We start from the raw sequence: 19,464 nt of genomic DNA, 5'->3' as shown, positions 1-19,464 counted from the left end.
TTTGGCTCAGTGCATTGATTCGTGATTTGGGTTTTTGTTTTTCTTTTTTAATTTTTTTTTTTTAAGATTATGTTTATTCATTTGACAGACCCAGATCGCAAGCGGGCAGAGAGATAGGCAGAGGGCGGGCGGGGGGGGGGGAGCAGGCTCCCTGCTGAGCAGAGAGCCTGATGCAGGGCTCAATCCCAGGACCCTGAGATTATGACCCAAACCCAAGGCAGAGGCTTAACCCACTGAGCTACCCAGGTGCCCCCTGGGTTTTGATTTTGAGTATGTGTGGCTTTTTGTTTGTTTGTTTGTTTGTTTGTTTTGCCTTTGGAGCTAACAGTCCCTGGCAGTAGAGAAAAGAAGATGAAGGCTCAGAGAGAGAATGAGAATAGCAGAGCACAGGTCTGGATGAACAATGTAATCAGCCAGACAGGTTGTGTTAAAAACAGTGACGCCTTGATCTCTGACACCAGAGCCAGCTCTGATGTTTGCAATAGGGTTTAACACCTTCTCTGTCCCTTGTCATGGAAAAGGGCTACAGCCCTCAGTTCAGAGTGAGCCCCTAGGCCACTCCACAAGCCTACCAGTGTCTGGGGAGCGCAGCATCTTGTTCTGAGGAATTACCCGCACATCCCGTAGACTCTGTCTCCTCCTTAGATGGCCATAGGACACAGTAGTCTCAGTGGTTCATTTATTCTGAGTTTGTATTGGAAGCATTATGACATAGCCTGGAGACAAAATCCCCTGCAGGAAAATAAAACTTACAGAAAATAAAACTCCACTAGCCAGAATGCTTGGAAATAGGGTTTCTGCTTAATGAAAAGCTTTATGTGGTATAGAGTTCACCTCCAAACCCTGTCTCAATCCTTGACTGGGAGCCTCTGGGACATGGAAAACGGAGTTGAATAAAAACCTCTGAATCTGGTCCTTGGATCCCTAAAACTCCCAAAAACCCTGCCTTCTTCTAAACAGCAGTCATCATGGTCAGGCCATTTCCCTCTCATTTGCCATTTTGCCATTAGTGTCCAGGCAGAGACCACCTTCCCATTAAATGCAGGCGTGGTTTATACCCTTCTGCTATCCCTGCAGGCTCCGTGGTCTCTCCTCTTGGCAAAATGAGGCCAGTGGAGGGCCGTCCGGCTACGTCAGCTCCCAGGGAGGAGAGAGCACTTTGTGCCGTCCCTGACTGGGAGGCGTCTGCCCTCGCTGCTGCTCTCTGAGGGCCTTGAAGGCGAGGAGCGAGGACGTCAATGTAATCTGTGCCCCCAGCCTGGACCCTGACATGCAGGGTGACTCAGTGGGTAAAGCCATGAGCCAGAGCATGGCGTTCCCTCTGCTTGGCCCCCTGCTGGTTCCTTCCTGGGGAGCTAGAAGCTCTGGGTGCAGCCCCATCCCGTACTGGGCAGCCACTCGTGGTCCTCACCAGCAGTGAGGCTGTCACTCTGTTGGGTTTGCCAGGCTCCAGACCCAGTTTCTTTGCTCTTTCTGGACACAGTGGCTTCGTTTTAACAGCATGGACTATCGAGTTGTTAGCGGTGCCTGAGTGAAGCTTCGTGGTCTCACAGCCTGACTTCACTGAGGCATGGCTCACAATCATGCTTGCTCAGAACTGAGCTGTCTTCCAACCAGAAGTCTTTATTTTTAATAACTGAGCATAAATATAAAAAGATATTAATAACCCCCCCCCCCCGGGAAAGCTACTTGTAATGAGGTTATGCCTCTCAAAGAAGGTACCTAAAACATAGGTATAGTTAGCTACCTTTGCCAACTCGTGGCTTGTCAGAGCTTGCTAACCTGTTTTGCCATAATTAAGGTGATAGTCTTGCTTTTCCCTCTGGTTCTCCCATTCTTAGCTTAACGATAAAATCAGACTTTACCTCCCTTAACCCTATAGTATCTTTTAGAGCAGAGAGGCTATCCTGTGCTTTTGGGGGCTTCGTGAACCACTTGGTGTTTCGTGAAAATACAGGTCCTTCTTCAGCAGCTGGGTCATTAGGTTCCACACATCTGACCCGCACCCAGATGCAATGCTGCTCATCTGTGGACCGCATTTTGAGTAGCAAGGGGTACGGTGTCTTAAGAATGGCCTCAGACATTGCTGTATAAAGCGTCACACAGGAAGCTGGTCTAAAATTTAGATTCCTGGGCCCTGTCCCCAGGAGTTATGACCCGCCAAGCCTTAGGTAGAGCCCAGACAATCCTGATTCCAGTAGTCTGTCAACTAAGCTATGAAAACAAGTGCCTCATGAGCACTGCTTTCTCTTCCTTCCTCCCCTAACCGCCCCACCGTAGCTCTGTGACCATAGTCATCAGGTCACCTCTCTGAGGCCCATTTCTCTTATATGGAAAATGAAATAATAATAGTCCTCTGCAATCCCTGTTGTGAAGATTAGAGTAGGTACAAAATACCTAGCACAGGCTTTGGCCCTGTGAGCACCCAGCCAGTGGAAGTCGCCAATAACCTCTTCCACCGTCCTGCTCCCCCCACCTTTCTCTTGCTGCCTTTTGGACTTGTCTGTCTTCCTTCAAGCTACAGTGATTGTTTAATGAATACCTTTTTTTTTTCTTTAATACAAAAACAGACGGATTCTGATGTTGCTATTAATCCCTCTCTCCCCAAGAGTCCATGTCAGCTGAGTCTCAGCTGTCTGTGATTGTTACCTGTGAGCTGTGAGTTGTAATTTGTCTTGGCAGGTTAATTAAAAGTTTGGGTCTTGTTTTAGTGAACTCATTATGGTCCCCATATACAGCTGTAGGTCTCAGTTTTGCTTAACACAGAGATTGGAATATAACCCTCCCTTCATTACATGTTGAAACGCAGATCTAGAATTTAAGAAGATCTGAGATGTCAGAATCCAGGGTATTTATGTCTGTTTGTAATTAAGTAACAGGAGAAATAATTGCATTTAATTTAACAAATGGGTGTATTGTGTACATTTTTGCTTTTCCCTCCATTTAATGCAATCCAGCTGATGATTTTAAATTAAATGAGTTTATCTTCTGCCTTGAAAAAAATCTAAAAGCACTTTAATAACTGTATACATAAAGATATACACACAGAAACCTGATGTTGACTGAGCTCCCTCTGAACTGGATGCATTTACATTTACACACATACACACACACTCTCTCTCTCTCTCTCTCTCTCTCTCTGAAACTGAGTAAGTTTTAGAATAAAAGAGAGCAGCTGTTTTCACAAAGAACAGTTTTTCCCTCTTATGTGGAGATCCAGAATTTGAAGATAATGTTGTTTCTGGTCCTGGGTCCCCTGGGGGCAGGTAGCCTTGCTGACCCCAAGTATTGAATGAAGTAGGCAGATATATACAAGCAACTAAAATATAATTCAGTGGTGCCGTTTACAAAGGGCATTAAATATGTTCTTTAAGCCTCTAGATAACTCAGTGAGGTGATTATTCTTATTTTTATGATCACCCTCTATTGCAGAAGAGGAAATTAAGGTTCAGGGATGGCCAGAGAAAAGCTGGGACTTGAATTTACATCTAACAGTCTCCAAAACTTGGGCTCTTCTTTCTTGAGCAATCTGCCTCCTTCCCAGGATCAGGTTTCTGGTTCGAGTGTGATGCTTCTCTTTCCCACCTGTTTATTCACTCAGCACATACTCTGAGCGTGCCTACTGTGTGTTAGGGGGCCACGCTTAGCCCTTTCCTGCGTATGATTTAATCATCAAAGGAACCTTAGACACTACATGTGGTGAGCTCAACTTTACAGATGAAGAAATTGTGGCTCAGAGAGTTTAATTGGCTTGCCCAAAGTCGCACAGTTATTAGGAAGGGCGGGGCTAGGATGGTAACTTGCTCTCCCAACCCTGTATTTCCCCAGTCTGCCCTACGGTAGCTTACTATTTGCTATGACACTATTAAATATTTTATTTCTATTTGTATTATATGGAATTTAATTTCCCTTTTATTAACTTGCTTCCAATATAACTAAGCATCTTACTTTAACCCAGGAAGTTTCCTTGCAAAGTCATTAAAAAGACCATAGGAGGAAAAAACAAAGCTTACAGCATCCAAAACTTCAAAAATAAAAATATCTCCAGATGCATTGCTTGCAAACCCCCGACCTGACAAATCAGTGTTGGAGTGTTTTGGGTCTCCAGAGAGCATCTTATCTTTTAGTTCTGGTTGATGCTAAAGCAGAAGAGGACAGATCAACCTGACATGGTGGCAGTGATGAGCCAAGTTGGAAAATACCAGAGATGCCCCATGGTGAATTTAGAAAAGAAATGAGAGTCATTGTTAGAAAACATAGACCCAGCAGTTTTTGTGAGAAACATGCCCTGGTCTTCCTGGTCTAGGACATCTGTACTAATGAAAGAGAAGAATCCTATTCTTCTCTTGGGCCACTGGCTGTTGCAAATGGACCCATGTCCAAGGACTAGAAGCAGATTTCGTCCCTCTCTCCCCCATTCCCTTCTTCCTTCCTTTCTTCAGTAAACAGTACATTCCTGCTTTTTCCCCAGTTGGAGATACAGAGAAGGTAGGACACGATTTCTGGCAAGGGTGGCTCGTGATCTGATGAAGCACTGAAACAGGAAGTGTCTCTAATCCATGGAAAGGAGAAAAGAAAGGTCCGTTCTGGAATCACCGGTCAAAGTGCCACAGGGGTTGGAGGAAGGCATGGGCATGTCCAACTTGATGGGTCAGGAAGGGCTCCCGGATGAAGCGGCATTTGATGGGATCCTAAAAGATGGATGAGATTGACACACTGGGTCAGGGATGGGGATGGACATTGATGAGTTCATTCCACGCGATGAGTTCATTTGTATGAATGATGAGTTCATTCACACAAACAGTGTGAGCAAAGGGAGGCAGGCAAAAACTGGAAGCTGGCTATAAAGAGCCAGAAGTTCTGTTTGACCAGAACGCAGGATGCCCTGGCAGGGAGGAGGGAGTTGTTGGGGACAAGCTTTTACGCCTCCCTAAGGCAGAGTTCATTCTGTAGGTATTGGGTGCCACTGCAGGCTTTTTGAGCAAGGGAACAAAATGATTAGAGCCAGAAGGTTTATGTTATGGATCCCAGAACAAGAGCTCATTAATTTATGTAACGAGAGGAAGTTGCTGGGTTTGAGCTTTGTGATTTCCCGAGAAAAAAGAAGGGAGGGAAAGGAGGAGCCAGGAAGCACAGGAGGTCTGGGTCCAGTCTGCTGGTGGCGTTCATATTTGCTGTGCCTGCACCCCATTCCTGTTTCTCTCTAGATGTGCACAGATGCTTTCCCATGAGCTTCTGTCTATCCTCCAAGGGTAGTCAAAACTGGGTCCTTGATGATTTCCCAAAGACCCGCAGACTGTACCATTTCCATATTTCCTTTGCTCTGATCAGATAAGACTGCAGTGCATTTGCAAGCATCTAGAGCAAAAAAGCCCCGGCACCCTATAATTCTTGCTTGTGTAAATTCTTTCTGCACTACTTCAAAGAAAAGACTAAGAAAAGTGATTGCAGAATGATTTTCAGTTTTTAATAAGCTCTGCCCCCACATTCCCATATTCCCTTCCTCTGAATAATGAGATATGATATAGCGGTAAAGTATCGAGGTCTCTCAGTAATCAGCTAACCTTCTTGTAAATGACATTGGCAGCACTTCGTGAAATTTCCACTGGAAACACATCTTTGGAAAAGTGCCTTGTGAGTTCACCTCTCCCTGATAGCAGTGATTTATTCAGAACAGTCTGGTATAAGTGAAATGAAACCAGAGGCCGAGGGAGAACTTGGGCCGGCACATTGGGGACAGACCATGGCAAAATTCCGTTTTCATGGCAGAGAGCTAGGAATATCAGAGTGCTACAGCTTCAGACTGGGGACTGAGCTAACTCCGCGCAGTGCAGACAGGACAGGAGGACAGGGTTCCCCTCTACCCCCTCCACCCCTTCCACTCCCCCCAGGATCTCCCTTGGACTGCTGAACCTTCTGGGACCGGGACCTGGGACTTCAAGGGCAGGAAAGAAGGAAAGATAGCTCAAGGACACTGTAGGTACCAAACAGTCTCTAGGAAAATGGTTAGAAATGTGTTTCATGTGCACATAACAACATCCCTGCTTAGGATGGCCTTGCAGTAGGGTGCGATGTTCTCAGGCATGCCCCATCTAGGGTGTCCATCCAGGGCCCGGGACTGCACCCACTGGTGGAATCAGGTACGCGGCTCTTCCCACCGCTCATGTGCTGCCGTCCTCAGATCCAGCTGCTCTTTTCATGCTTGCTCCCTTGTGGTCCCAAGGTGACTGCTGCAGCTCCATGACGCCTCTGCACATCAGGCTGGAGAAGAAGAAAGGACATGCTTGAGACAGTTTGAGATGGTCTTGAATTTAAATAGTCATCAAATACATATGTAAATATATAATGGCAAATGGTAAATACTCATTGTGGCAAAGAGAAGAAGGTGCTCCAGAGAAACAAACAGGAGACTTAGTTTAGATTGCTGGGGCAAGGGTAGGAGCAGGAGTTGTTTAGATGAAGGTCAGGGGAAAGAATTTACCAGCAGAGGCAAGAGCATGTGCAAAGGCCCTGGGATAAGCAAGAGCTGGAAGTGTTCAAGGAGCTTTAAGATGGTTACATTGTGGGGTGTGGGGATGGATGAGAGAGTTTAACGGATTTCTGATTGCATGTGAAGAGTTCTGTTTTTTAAATTTATCCTAGGGGTAACAGGAAGCCACTGTGAGACTTTGAGCTAGAGTGACCTAATCTGATTTACGTATTTCAAAGTTTCTCAAGCTTTGGAGCTGCAACTCCAGGGAGGAAGCTGTAACAGGAGTCTGGGCAGGGACTCAGGCTGACCTGAGAATAAAAAAGAACACATTTGATCTCTGTATTGATGTTTGGAGATTATTGGCAAACCCCAGGTATTAAGATGATATTAAGGAAGGACTGAGGAATGGTCCGTTTCAAGGGCCAGCGAAGCCATGCCACTGGCAAATGTGCCTGTGAAGGTCAGAGAGCTGCAGGGAGGGGACCAGAAGAATGTGCCGGCAAGAAGTTCAACAGGCAGAGTCTAGATATTTTAGGACCCCTGCCCCCATTACAGCATTTTAGCCATCTTCCTCAATCCATAGCCAGAGCTTGCATTCACTTTTGGTTGATGTTTCTGCCACTTTGGGATATAGAATGCCAAGAGCCTTTGCAAACGTTTTATTTTATTTTTTATTTTAAGAGAGAGAGTGCACATACAAACAGAGGGGGAAGGACAGAGGGAGAGAGAGAGAGAAGCAGGCTCCACGCTTAGCTGGAAGCCCAACCCAGGGCTCAATCTCACACCCTGAGATCATGACCTGAGCTGAAACCAGACGCTTAACCAACTGAGCCACCCGGGTGCCCCAAACTTTTTATTTACTTAAATCTTACTCTTAAAAATAAGCCAGCTGAGGCTCAGAGAAGTCACATGTCTTGTCCAGGGACACACAGCCACCAAGCCCCAGGGCCAGGATCAGAGTCCCAGTACTCTGTCGATCCAGTTCTGGTGGTTCTGTGCCAGGTACTGTACTGGGGGTGTTATCCCTCAGTTCCCCAACAACTTGAGGAGTTGGATTCTGTGTGTTCCCACACAGAATTATGAATACGGAAAGAATTATGGATACAGAAATGAGGTTCAGAGATCGAATGCTATTTGTCAAGATCTCACACATAGGAAATAGCAGAGCTGGGTTGGCAACCCAAAGCCTGTGCTTCCTCTGACATCTTAGTGACTGGGTCTCTAGTGTGTGACGACATCCCCTGTGTGCCTCCACACTCTCACAGTCAGACAATCGTCAAGACAGACAGGGGCTTAGAGGGGATGACATTCATACCTCCTAGACTCACGGTGCGCCTGCTGTCCGCAGCTGCAGGGCAGCCCCTGCCTTGGACTCCTGCCGAAGGAACCCCTACTCCCACCCCCATTCAGGTTGAGTTTCTGATAGAAGATATCTCGCTCTCAATGGTTTAGTGTTTGAGACAGTGATGGCTTTGTTTTTATAACTGAGAATGAATTTTTTATTCTCTGATAGCTCTTTTCTCTCACATTTGATAAAGGCAATTACTCAGCCCCGTCTTGCCAGCTGGCTTCTCTCAGGACAGAGCAGTGCCTTTACCAGGGCTCTCACATGGTGGTGTCTTTCCTCCTTGCCTTGGCAGTAGCACTGATACTCGGGACCTGACTGCATAGACAGCCTCCAGTTCACTAGCACTCCTTTCCGAATAACCCTAACCAAGTCTGACCTTGGTGGGAGCTAGATGAAATTATCACTTTGGCCAGAGTGGTGGTGTGGCCTGGAGAAAGGTCAAAGGCTTTGGAGTCAAAGGGAGTCCTGGGTTTGAATTCTGACAGCACTGTTTATAAGCTGTGGGACTTTGGCTGACTCTGAGCCTCACCCAACTCCCCTGCAGTTGGGAATTAAACCTACACTAGGGAGTCTGACTACGACATGAAAGCATGTAATTCATGGTACATCCTTAGCATGTTTTTAAGTGTCTCTTAATTATTCAACATTTCTTGAACATCTGCTTTGCTAAGTGGCAGAGATTCATCAGTGACTAAAATGGATGCCTTGCCCTCCGAGAGCCTGCAGTCAGCTTGGAGAACTGACCTTTCATACAGAACTCCAACGTAATGTGGTCTGAACTGAGAGAGAGGGCTGCTTAAGCTCCCCTGGGAGCAGAGATGAGGGCAGCTCCCTCCGCCAGGGAAGCAGGAGGAGGCTGGGAAGCATAAGGCACTTGTCGCGATGGATGTGCTAAGTGAGCTGGGAAGCAGTGTACAAGTCACAGGAATAGAGAGAAGGAGATGCTCCACAAAGAGGAGACATGGAGATAAGATGGTACCCGTCTCTGCTCAACCTAGAATATAACCACTGATGACTGTGCAAGAAGGAATCATTATTTGCACTGAGAGGGGAGGAAGCAGTCTGCACAGTGGCTCACTTGAGGACACGAAGCCAGGTCTTCCGAATCCGATCCCAGTGACTTCTCCTGGAGCTGGGTTGCCTGGCACAGGACTGTGAACATGGCAGACCCTCGCCAGACGGACAGTGAGCCCCAGGTGAAAAGGTCAGAGATCACAGATGCTCCTTGCAGCCAAGATCCTTCTTCTGTGGACATGAATTTCTTGTGAGCAGTTCTGAAGGAAAGAAGGCCCAACTGACAATTTAGGGCACTGCTGGGCACTTGGTTGAGGAATGTTCTTTTTGTCCCAGGAAATTTGTGCTTTCCAGGGCTGCTGGATTCAGGAGGCAAAGTAACTCTCAAACCGGTTCAAGTCTTGCAGTCTTTCTGTGCCAGAACTGCTGCAGCTAAAAAATGGAAATTTGGGTTCGGTTCCAGAACATTCCAAGGCACTAAGTGTTACATATTCTTATAAACTGATCTTCCAGTTCCATAGGAAACTCCTCAAATGTCCCATTCTTCTAATTTCAGGTCTTGTAAACTCACCCCTGCCTCTCTGAACTATTTGGCTAAATTAATAGTATTAATGGCCTCTATTTACTCAGTACATACTATTTGGCTAAATTAATAGTATTAATGGCCTCTATTTACTCAGTACATACTGTATCTCAGTATATCTTAGATGTTTTACATAAACTTTTTCGGACACTTACAACAGGCATACAAAGTAGGCATTTTTCCCCAGAGGCCATGGAGCTCCAAGTGACTAAATGACTAGGGCTGAAGTCCTGTACCCAGTCAGTGAGGAGTTGGAATTCAAATCCATGTCTGTCTGACCCCAGCACCCACATGCTGCTCCTCATGCCTCTGTGTGAAAGTGCCTGGTGTGTCTACTGCGAGTGGCTAGAGGTCCTGAAGGGGATGCTTCCCAGAGAAGAGCCTAGAAAGTGAGCCTAGGGACAACCTGTAAGGGCTTCGTAAACCAACCTAGAAGTCTGGCTTTGAAGGCAATGGGGAGCACAGGACAGTCTTCGAGCAAAGGTATAGCATGATTCAGATCTTGGCTGGATCTCTTTGGCAGTGGTATATAAAAATGGGTTGGTTTCTCAGACAAAAATAAGGCGGCCAACTGAAAGACTTTTTTGGTAACCAGTAGGATTAGATGAAGGAAGAGGACCTGATTTGGAGCAGCTTTTGCTGCTTTGTATAAAGGAGGGGATGCATTACAGGACATTATAGACTGGTTTTCTTGACTGCTTGTATTTTACCTGTAAAGGGGAGTCAGAAAGTTTCAACCTTGGAGAATGGATACGTAAGGATAGCATTAATTAAATTAGGGAGTGAGGAGGGGGCGTTGGCTTGTGAGGGGAAGGAAGTACAGAGGGTAAGTTCACATTAGATTTGAGCAGCTAATGGAATTTCTAAGTGGATGTTTGTTTTTGACACTTACCAATGGGCAGATGGATAAATAGGTGTTGACTTGGAGATAGCTGTGACCTGGAGACAGAAAGCCATCGGGGCGGGTATGGGAGGAGGCAGGTGGGACGGTAGAGTACTGAGAAGCAGGGAGCACAGACGGAACCCCAACAAAGGGTAGGCCAGGGACATACAAAGGAAGTAGCCTTAGAGGAATGGTAGGGAGCTGCTGACAAAGAAGCTGTTGGAGTTGGCCATTAGCGGGTCATTGGCAACCTCAGCAGACAAGTTTCCGCCCCCTGTTGCAGGCGGAAGCAAGGTCACTAGGAGTTCAGAAGTGAGTGAGAGGTGTAGAGTAGAAGCAATTCCTTCTAGACAGAGCAGGGAAGGAGACAGATGGGAGTAACCTGAGGAGGAGGCAGGTTCATGGAAAGGTTTATACAAGGTGGGGGGAGCCTTGAACGTGTTGTCAGCTGTGGGCAAGGAGCCAGGGGGAAGATTGGGAGCCCAGGAGAGAAGGGAGATGATTAATGAAAGGAGGTGGGAGACTCAGAGTGGAGGGCAGATGCAAAAGGACCAGCCCTGGGAAAGGAAGAAAGACCCCACTTCCTGTGGGGCAGGAGAGGGCAGTGAAGATGGGAAAAGACCAGGTTCAAGGGTGAGGGTAGAGGAAAGTAGAATACAGGGGAGGGTACATGCTGACCCTCTAGGAATGGATTGCCTTACTGAGTAAGCCCTTCATGGCCTAAGTAAACTGTATGTGTTGCGTCCCATGTAAGGCAGACTGAATCAGATCAATTATATTGTGTGCTGTGGCAGGAGAGACAGGGCTAACGTGACTTCATGGTTAGATCTGAAGCCAGGCAGCCTGTCTGGAATCCAGTCTCTGCCACTTATTAGCAGTGTGACCTGGGGCAGATCATTAACATATCAGTGCCTCAGTGTTCTTATCTGAAAAATGATGACAATACTAGTATGCATTTCATGAGGGTAATTTTGAGGTAAAATGAATTAACATTTGTTAAAGGCCACACACATTGCCAGGCACGCGGTAGATGCTACACAGTGTTTATTATTGTTATTAGCAATAATCGTCCCTGACGGTTTTCAGTTCTTGCCGGGTCCCAGGAGTGTGCTAAGTGTAATACATACGTAACCTAACTTAAATTCTGTCCTAGTCCCAGGGAAGCAGGAGTTATTATTTCCTTTATCTGGATGAAGAAAAGAGATTCAGGCAGGTTACCCACTTGCCACAGTCCTGTAAGGACTAAGGGCAGAGCCAGGATTGGAGTCTACAGCAGTCTGACTCCAGAATCCATGCCGTTTCTACACTGGCTCTTACACGCTTTATCTGGGCTCCTCCCAGGTCAGGACCCCCTGCCCCCGGTACCCCTCATTCCCCGTGTCCCATGGCAGCAGGTTCCCAGGACGGGTGCTTTCTCAGTCCCTGGCTTCTCGGGGCCAAAGAGTTTGTACCCAAGGGTCTGTTCTCAGGGAGAGAACTCCCTTATCTCTGCAGTAAAGTCCAGGTTTAAAAAGATTACAAATCTAGCTGAGGTTTGGGCTGGTTTCTTGCTGCTTAAACAGAGCAGAGGACCTTCTGTTGAAATGACAAGAGTATGAGTGTTATATGAAGGGTTATAAAAAGAATCGCAAGCCAGAAACCTCTGAACATCTGGTTTTCGTTTGAGTAGCTGCTAGTTCATGCCTTTATCTGAGCAGCTCTCATGTTTGGGGCTAATAGACGCACAGTTTGTTTCATTCCTGGTTCATATTACGCACCAGCCTGATTTTTTAAAATTTTATTTTCGTTCGTGTCATAAGCCAAAGAGCTCATGCAGGAGAGCAAGGGATGGACTGTGTATCTCGGACAAGCAAGACAAAGCCCGGTGCACTAAGGCAGGAAGACTCGGGTGGTATTTTTCACAGATACAGTTTGCATTTTTCTCAAGCTTATATACGCAAGCTCTTCCATGGAAACCTTTCATTTGGGAAATGGTTCCTAATTAGCAGCCTCACCTCTTTTTCAATGAGAGGAGAGGAAGGTGAAATCTGTTGAGCCACTTCAGGTGCCATGGTCTACCCTGAGCACAGTTTATTGACGTGAACTCATTTTAATTCTCATAACCAGCTTGTGCCGCGAGAGCTGGTCTCCCCATCTTCTGGGTGAGGCAGGGGATTGCATTCAAGGTCACACAGAAGCAGAGCTGAGATTAAAACCCAGGTCCACCTGATTCACAATTACTTTGCAAGTTTCCAACACTTTTTGAAGGCACTCTGCACTGTATGTCTTTTCTGCTATATAAGTAATAAAAACACCTTTAGGGAGGACGCTAGGTCCTAACAGTCCTAAAAATGAAAGACAAAAATACATAGCATAAGAACATTGACTTCTAGTCAAAATCCAGGGCTTCTGGGATAAATATAAAATAAGCTTCCTGGGGTGCTTGTGTGGCTCAGTGGGTTAAAGCCTCTGCTTTCTGCTCAGGTCATGATCCCAGAGTCCTGGGATGGAGCCCTGCATCCTGCTCTCTGCTCAGCAGGGAGCCTGCTCCACCCACCCCCCCACCCCCACCGCTTCTCTGCCTCCTTATGATCTCTGTCAAACAAATAAAATCTTTAAATAAAATACACTTTCTTTAAAATCACTAATAAAGAATAAGGAAGGGAATAGCCATTAGCCGTGTTCTAGAAGCTCTGGCCAACATAAGCCAGAAAACAGGAATAAGAGGTTGAGACAAAGCTGTCATTATTTGTGAAAGATATGTTTTTATTCCTAGAGAATCCAGAAATATTAATTGAAAAACTATATTCCTTAATAAGAATTCAGAACTTGCAACTGGGATACAAGATAGCTTTTCAAAAGTCAATAGATTTCCCATATACTTGCAATCACCAGGTATGAAATATAATAAAAAATGTCTCAGTCAAAAAAAATCAATAAAAATTAAAATATCACTTAATGAGAACTCTATGTGACCTGTTTGACAAAAACTGTGAAATTTTATTGCGAGCCATAAAACAGGACAGGAATAATTAGGAAATATAGCATGTTCCTAGATGAGAAGGTGAAACACTCTAAATGTGTCAGTTTCTAGGTTTAACGGAGTGTCAAACCGAACCCTAAAGGAGATATAGGAGACGTGACTGAATGGTTTAAGGCTTCATCTGTAATAATAAACAGATGAAAGTAGGGAAGAAATTCCAAAAGAATAATGAAAGGACACTCATCTTTAAAGATACTAACATACCATAAATCTAAAATAAAAGAGAATAGGAGTCAAACAGATTAAGGAATTAAAACTACCTACAAATACTACAAGGTGCATGAAAACCTTTAATATTCGAAAAAAATGAGGAATTGCAAGTTAATGGAGACAGAAAGGCTTAGTCGATAAATGTTGTTAGAATAACTTGGAAAAGCAGAGCTTAAAGCAGAGTTGGCAAAGTGGCATTCAGAGGGACAGATGTGGCTGAGAGACACAAGGAAGGCGTTTTGAGCCTTCAGTGTTGGCCTAATATGTTAAAAAAAAGGTTGGTTTCCCATAAAGCTATATGTTTATGGCTTACCTTTAAAAATCGGAGACCGAAATTCCTGCAGGAACAAGTCCCTGCCCTCTCAAAAAGTCTGTAATTCACCACAGTCTACACCTTATCCGGTTTTCTCACACCTGACCTGCTTTGCTTCTTTAGCTTACCTGCATTGGCCCCGGGGAAAATTTGAGTTTTCACCCTCTGATTCAGACTTCACTTCATACCACATGCCCCAATAAATTCCAGATGGACTAAAGAGGTAAACATTTGAAAGCCAAACCAGAAGAGGGTAAAACCCAACGATTCAGTGAAGGAATCATGAAGGAAAAAAAAAAGGCTGGCAAATGTTTACATTAAATTATAAAACTTCCATATGTCTTCTAAGTCTTGTCAAAATAAGAAGGAAAATAGTAGACTGAGAAAATACTTGAAATAAATATGAGAGACCAAGGAAGGGTTAATATCTATATTATGTTTAAGTACATTATGCTGTGAAAAAAATTATGATCTTATAGATAAATGGCTAAAGCTCCCATATAGAAAAGTTTCCAAAAATACATAGTTTGCTGTAAACATACATGAAATATGTTTAACCTCATTAGTAATCTAAGAAGTGCAAATTAAAATAATTGGGTATTTTTTTTAACCTATAAATTAACCCCCTCTCCCAAGTTAAAATCCAACCCTGAATGGGTTGCAGTGAAATTACAGCCATATGTATTACTAGTTGCATTGTAAATCAGTGCAGCCCTTTGGGCAAACAAGTTGACATTTTATATTAAATCATAAAAATGTTCATATTTTCAATGTCCGAGAGTCTTTCTTAAAGAAGTAAGCTGATACTTAGGAAAAGCTACTTGCTTATCTCAGCATTTCTTACAATTGTGAAAAATTAGAAACAATCTGTGTCTAACAATAAGAAGACATATAAGCGAATTATGGAATATTCACTTCATGACTGTTACTCAGCCATTAAAAATTATCACCATGAAGTGTATGAAAATGTGGGGAAATGCTTGTCATTTTCAGCCCCTGAAGGACACGAAAGTGATGTTTCCAGCACAAGCGCATCTATTAATAACAGTGTCATTTGCTTGATCTGATAGTCTGAGGCAGAACTGGAACTGGAACTCAAGGCTCCCAACTCCAAAACTATGTTGTTTCCATGAGTCCTTCCTGCAGACCTAAGGGATGTTTACAAGACGTCAGTCAGGGTTGTCTGTCAGGCCAGCCATTGGAGTCTGTGCTCTTCCCAGGGGAACCTAATGTAGTCCTCAGAGCATTAATGATGGGGGGTGTGAAAGGGACTTGTCAGCCTTACATCCTCTGAGAGCTGGCGTTTTCTGCACTTTCCTCCTCTTCCCATTTGGCACCAGTAATAAAGGGAGCAAATCTAGAGGCCAAGGAAGGATCTGAGTTGAACCAAAGTCCATAGCAAGTGTGGCAGGTGCTATGGGACACGTGTATTTCTTCAGCTCTCTGTGACACCTAGGTGCATATAAATATTTCCACTGTTTTTTGGTTTTGCTTTGTAAAGAATGCATTAAGTTAAAACCATTAACCATGAAAGCACACGGGGTACTTTCTAAGTCAGCTTCGCCTGAGGGGAAAGGCAAGACCCCAGGTGGTCCTTCCATCCTGAAAGCCTAGTGTTAGGGGAAAGCAGAAGTGGCTTAGTGGGATTTTTTTTCTTTCAGAAAGCAAGCCTATTTTAAAGAATTGTGAGCTTTGAAACCTGAGCCTGCCATTCTGTTTCCTGCATCCCCCATACCCAAAATGGACAAGAATTTTCTTTGTACCAGAGTTTGCCATAACAGTAATAATCCCTTTTGTTGTATAAGACTTTTAGCCTACTGAGCACATTGACATAGAGTTTTTTGCATTTTTCGATGGTATTTGGATTACTGTCCCTATTTCGTGGAAGCAGCATCTGAGGTTCAGAAGTTAGGGGTCTTTTCTGAAAAGCTCTTTTTCTGGTCCAGAATCACCCAGCAAGCATATGGGCAAGCCTGGGTTCCAGTCCCGTTCTGACCCGGCTAATCATTCATCCTTGTAAGCCCACGTTCATCCAGTCTGTGTCTCTTCTGCAGCGTCTCCGTGCCATGTCCTGTGCTGGGCTGTGATGACAGCTGAGGACATGTGTCTCAGGGCTGTGCTCTCGTGGATCTCTCAGACTGCCGGGAGAGGGACGTGGATGGGCAAGGTGACTAGGCTGAGTTATGAAGGAAAGGGGAGGAGTTTGGGGGAGCAGTTAACAAGGGAGCTAACTTGATTGGGGCAGGGAATGGGTGACATCTAAGCTGAGACCTGGGCAACTGGCCAGGGAGAGTGAGGTGAGTGGCATGTGGGGAGCAGGGAGGAGGATTTAAGACTGCTCCCCAAGGACCACTAGCATCTCATGCATAGAGAAGGAGCAGGGAGCCTGAGGAGGAGTGGCTACGGTAGCAGAAATGCTAGAAAGTGCTTTTTTCTTTCTTTCCTTTTTTTTAATCTGAGGCAAGAGAGAACTTCAAGAAGGAAGGACTGGAAAATCATCTCGAATGCTATTGACAGGAACTTGTGGTTGAAGGTTATATTATCTCCCTCCTGGGGTCCCACCCTAATGAGAGCGGTGATTTAAAACAAGGAAAAAACCCACAAGGACAGTGTAAGGTTTTTTCCGGCGAGATAAACACAACACCAGGCAAAGTGGGTGCAAGGCAAGATTTATTAAAAACGCTCTCCGGCGAAGTTTCAGGGCTCAGGAGAAGGGGAGCCAGGAAAGTTGCGCCAGGAGGAGGTGGGCACCCTCGGGCGAGGTTCCGCCACTCTGGAAAGCAGAGTGGCGGAAGTCGCGCCCAAGGCAGGGAGGAGGGGGCTTTTAAGGGGTCTCGGAGTAAGCTCAGGGGTCTTTTGGAAGTTTCCCTTATTTGGATATCCCGCCTGCTCATCAGGATCCCATTGGTCCACGGGAGCCCGGGGCGAGGGGTCTCAGATTCCTGGTTGGGCCTTTGTTCTCCTGTCCCAGCTCAGGTCTTGTGGCGGGAACATTCGCCATCTTTAGTAGCCCTTCCTGCCAGCCCAACAGACAGAAAGAATGAGAGACAGTAGACATCAAGAGATGTCAGCCGACTTTTGGGAACCGGAAAGTGGATTGAGTTAGCAGCATAGAGAAAGCTAAATACTGAGCCTCTGCTGATTAAGATGTCAGTGAGAGCAGACCCCCCCACAAAACCTCAGAAATGGGGGACCAGGTGCAGCACAGGGCAACGGGAGGCCACAGAGCTGAAACGTGGAAGGGTTCAAGTCTCTGTGAGAGGTAAGCAGCCACAATTAGACCCTTTGGTCTTCTGGCCCCATCTCACACAGACAATCAAATTATCCATCAAGTGTAAGAGTAAAGATGATTACAGCCATAAAAGCTCCTAAAACCATACCTCCCATTCACCTTTTCTCAAGAAGCTCCTGGAAAATGCGCTCCATCACAACCATGAAGTAGACCATCCTGAGGGGTCCAGGAAACAAGGGGTTCAGTAAATGAGAGAGGTGAAGAGAAGGCCCGGAATGATGGGTGTGTAGCGGGCCCAGAAAACAAACAGACCAGACCGCGCAGCCGGGCAGGGGGCTCAGGAGGGAGATCCCCAGGCAAAAAGAAAAACCTTGAGCCAGACAGATTACCTGATATGTTCGACCATGTGGAAAATTCTGTTTCAGAGGGATTTTAATTTTGTTGGATCAGAGGGGTAGAGTTATTTATTAATCAAAGCTTTTTATTAAAACATAGGAAATAGAAACAGAAAATGATGCTTTTCCATTAGATCACACCAGGTAGGAGTAGCTAACTGTAGTTAATAGATAATACCAAATGTAAGCAAAACAACAGCTGCTTAAGTACATTCTTTAGAAATGAGTAAATTCTAGAAGAAATAGCCAAAAGAGCTGAGACTAGTTTTCTGGGGTGGGGCAGGCCAGTGTGCATGCCGTTAGGGCAGAGGACAGCTATTTTCATCATAGGCTTTATAGTATTGTTTGACTTTTTAAACTATGTACATACAGTACTTTGAATTAGAAAAAAAAAAGTTAATGTTAGAGAAATCAAGGAGGAAAGAGTTGAAAAGTATACACTGGAGGTAGGAACTTCAGTGAGACCCCTGGTCCCTTCCACATCCCTTCACTTAGCCCAGTCCGTTGGGAAGACTCCTTTGCGAGTAAGTTCCAACTCCAGCCTTTTACCCAAGGAAGTGTGCATTTAGTTCACCCCCATAAGAGAATCTGTTCTTTCTGCACCTTCCTTGTCTAGAGTGACCCAAGGTGAGGCTCCCGTGGTAACTGAAAGTTATAGATGATTCCCTCACCCCCTCCATACAGTGTTATGGTTGGGAGGAGAAGTTTTGGAGCCTGAGTACCTGGGTTCAAGTTCCTGCACCTCCTCTTGTCAGCTGTGCGGCCTCGGGCAACCCTAGCCAAGAAAGCAAATGAGGCCCTGGGAGGGATAATTGGCCCAGATGTTGTTAGGAGGGAGAAAGGAGGGAACGAATGCAGAGCATGCTCCCTACTGAGCACCCGATAGATATTAACATTACTGTTAGTCCAAATTCTGCTTTCGTGTTGGTTGCTTTCACAGATTACACGGTTGTCCAAATTTGGGTTTTACCTTTTGGCGCCCAACTCTGTTTACCCTGCTAAAAAAGCAGATCAATTAAAAACATATATATTGGTTGTACTTTTTTTTTTTTTTTTTTTTTTTTAGCAGAGCACTGTGCTGCTCCCTGGGAGAGACAGAGAGACAGAGGCAGTCCTGTACGGGGTCCTTGCCCTCGAAGAGCTTCTCACAGCCCAAGAATTGGCACTGATAGCATGAGGGCGGGGGTTACCGTGTCATGTGCTATGAACCGTCAAGGGGATTTTGAGAAGGCCAGCAAAGAGGGGAGGGTTACTGTAGCCCAGGGTGAGCCAAGAAGGCAGGGAGGATTTGGTTCAGAAGAAAGGAAGGGAGGGGCCAGGAAACAAAAGTCCAGGATGAGAAGCTACTGGAAGTGTAGGACCATGTTGACCTGACAGAGAACGAGAAGAGCCCATTCAGATCTTCTCAGATCAGCTTCTCTCCGGCTGTGAGACCCTGAAGAAGGTCATGAGCTGCAGAAGGGTTAAATGAGATCATGCAGCGCACCTGCATTCCACCTGACCTGCCGCAGACTCTCCCATGATCTTCTTTAGTTTGTACTTGGGAGTCTGAATCTCAAAGCAGAAGCCTGTTGACTGGCTGAGGGTCTGAAAGAAGACGTTTTCTTGAGGGGAGTTCATGGGGGGAGTCGGAGTACTCACCTAAACCTGTGGTTCTAGCCAGCCTGGTTGCTACCAGTCTCAAAACCTTGTTTAGAAAGGAGGGCTGTTTGCAGTGATGGCACTTGGCGTCTCCAGTTCAAACTGGGGAAGTCTCTCTTGCCCCTCATTATGACAGCCGCCCGCAGACCGCCCTTCCCAGCCTCGGTTCCACTGCTCATTGTAGGTTCCCACCTGCTACTTCCCCTGATTCTGAGAACACCTGCCTTTGACCGTGTTCCTCTTTCTAAATACCCCAACAGCCCTTTTCTGCCTGCTCCTGCCTGCCGGGCCCCCAGTGCTGAGCAGCAGTGCGTTCCTGGGGGACCCGAAGGGGTTGTTTCCCCTCGGGGC

General features: G+C 45.7%; 1 protein-coding gene across 9 annotated transcripts in view; it reads left to right on the top strand.

Annotated features, from left to right (window-relative positions):
• Positions 1–19,464, top strand: part of TENM4 (teneurin transmembrane protein 4) — a 575,238-nt gene that overhangs the window by 393,810 nt on the left and 161,964 nt on the right. The window lies entirely within an intron of this gene.

The sequence above is a fragment of the Mustela putorius genome, unplaced genomic scaffold (genome assembly GCF_011764305.1).
Source record: "Mustela putorius furo isolate JIRA1106 unplaced genomic scaffold, ASM1176430v1.1 tig00003987_pilon_pilon_pilon, whole genome shotgun sequence".
NCBI lineage: Eukaryota > Metazoa > Chordata > Mammalia > Carnivora > Mustelidae > Mustela > Mustela putorius.
The sequence above is the reverse complement of the archived record's forward strand: the minus strand, read 5'-3'. Positions and strand labels throughout refer to the sequence as shown.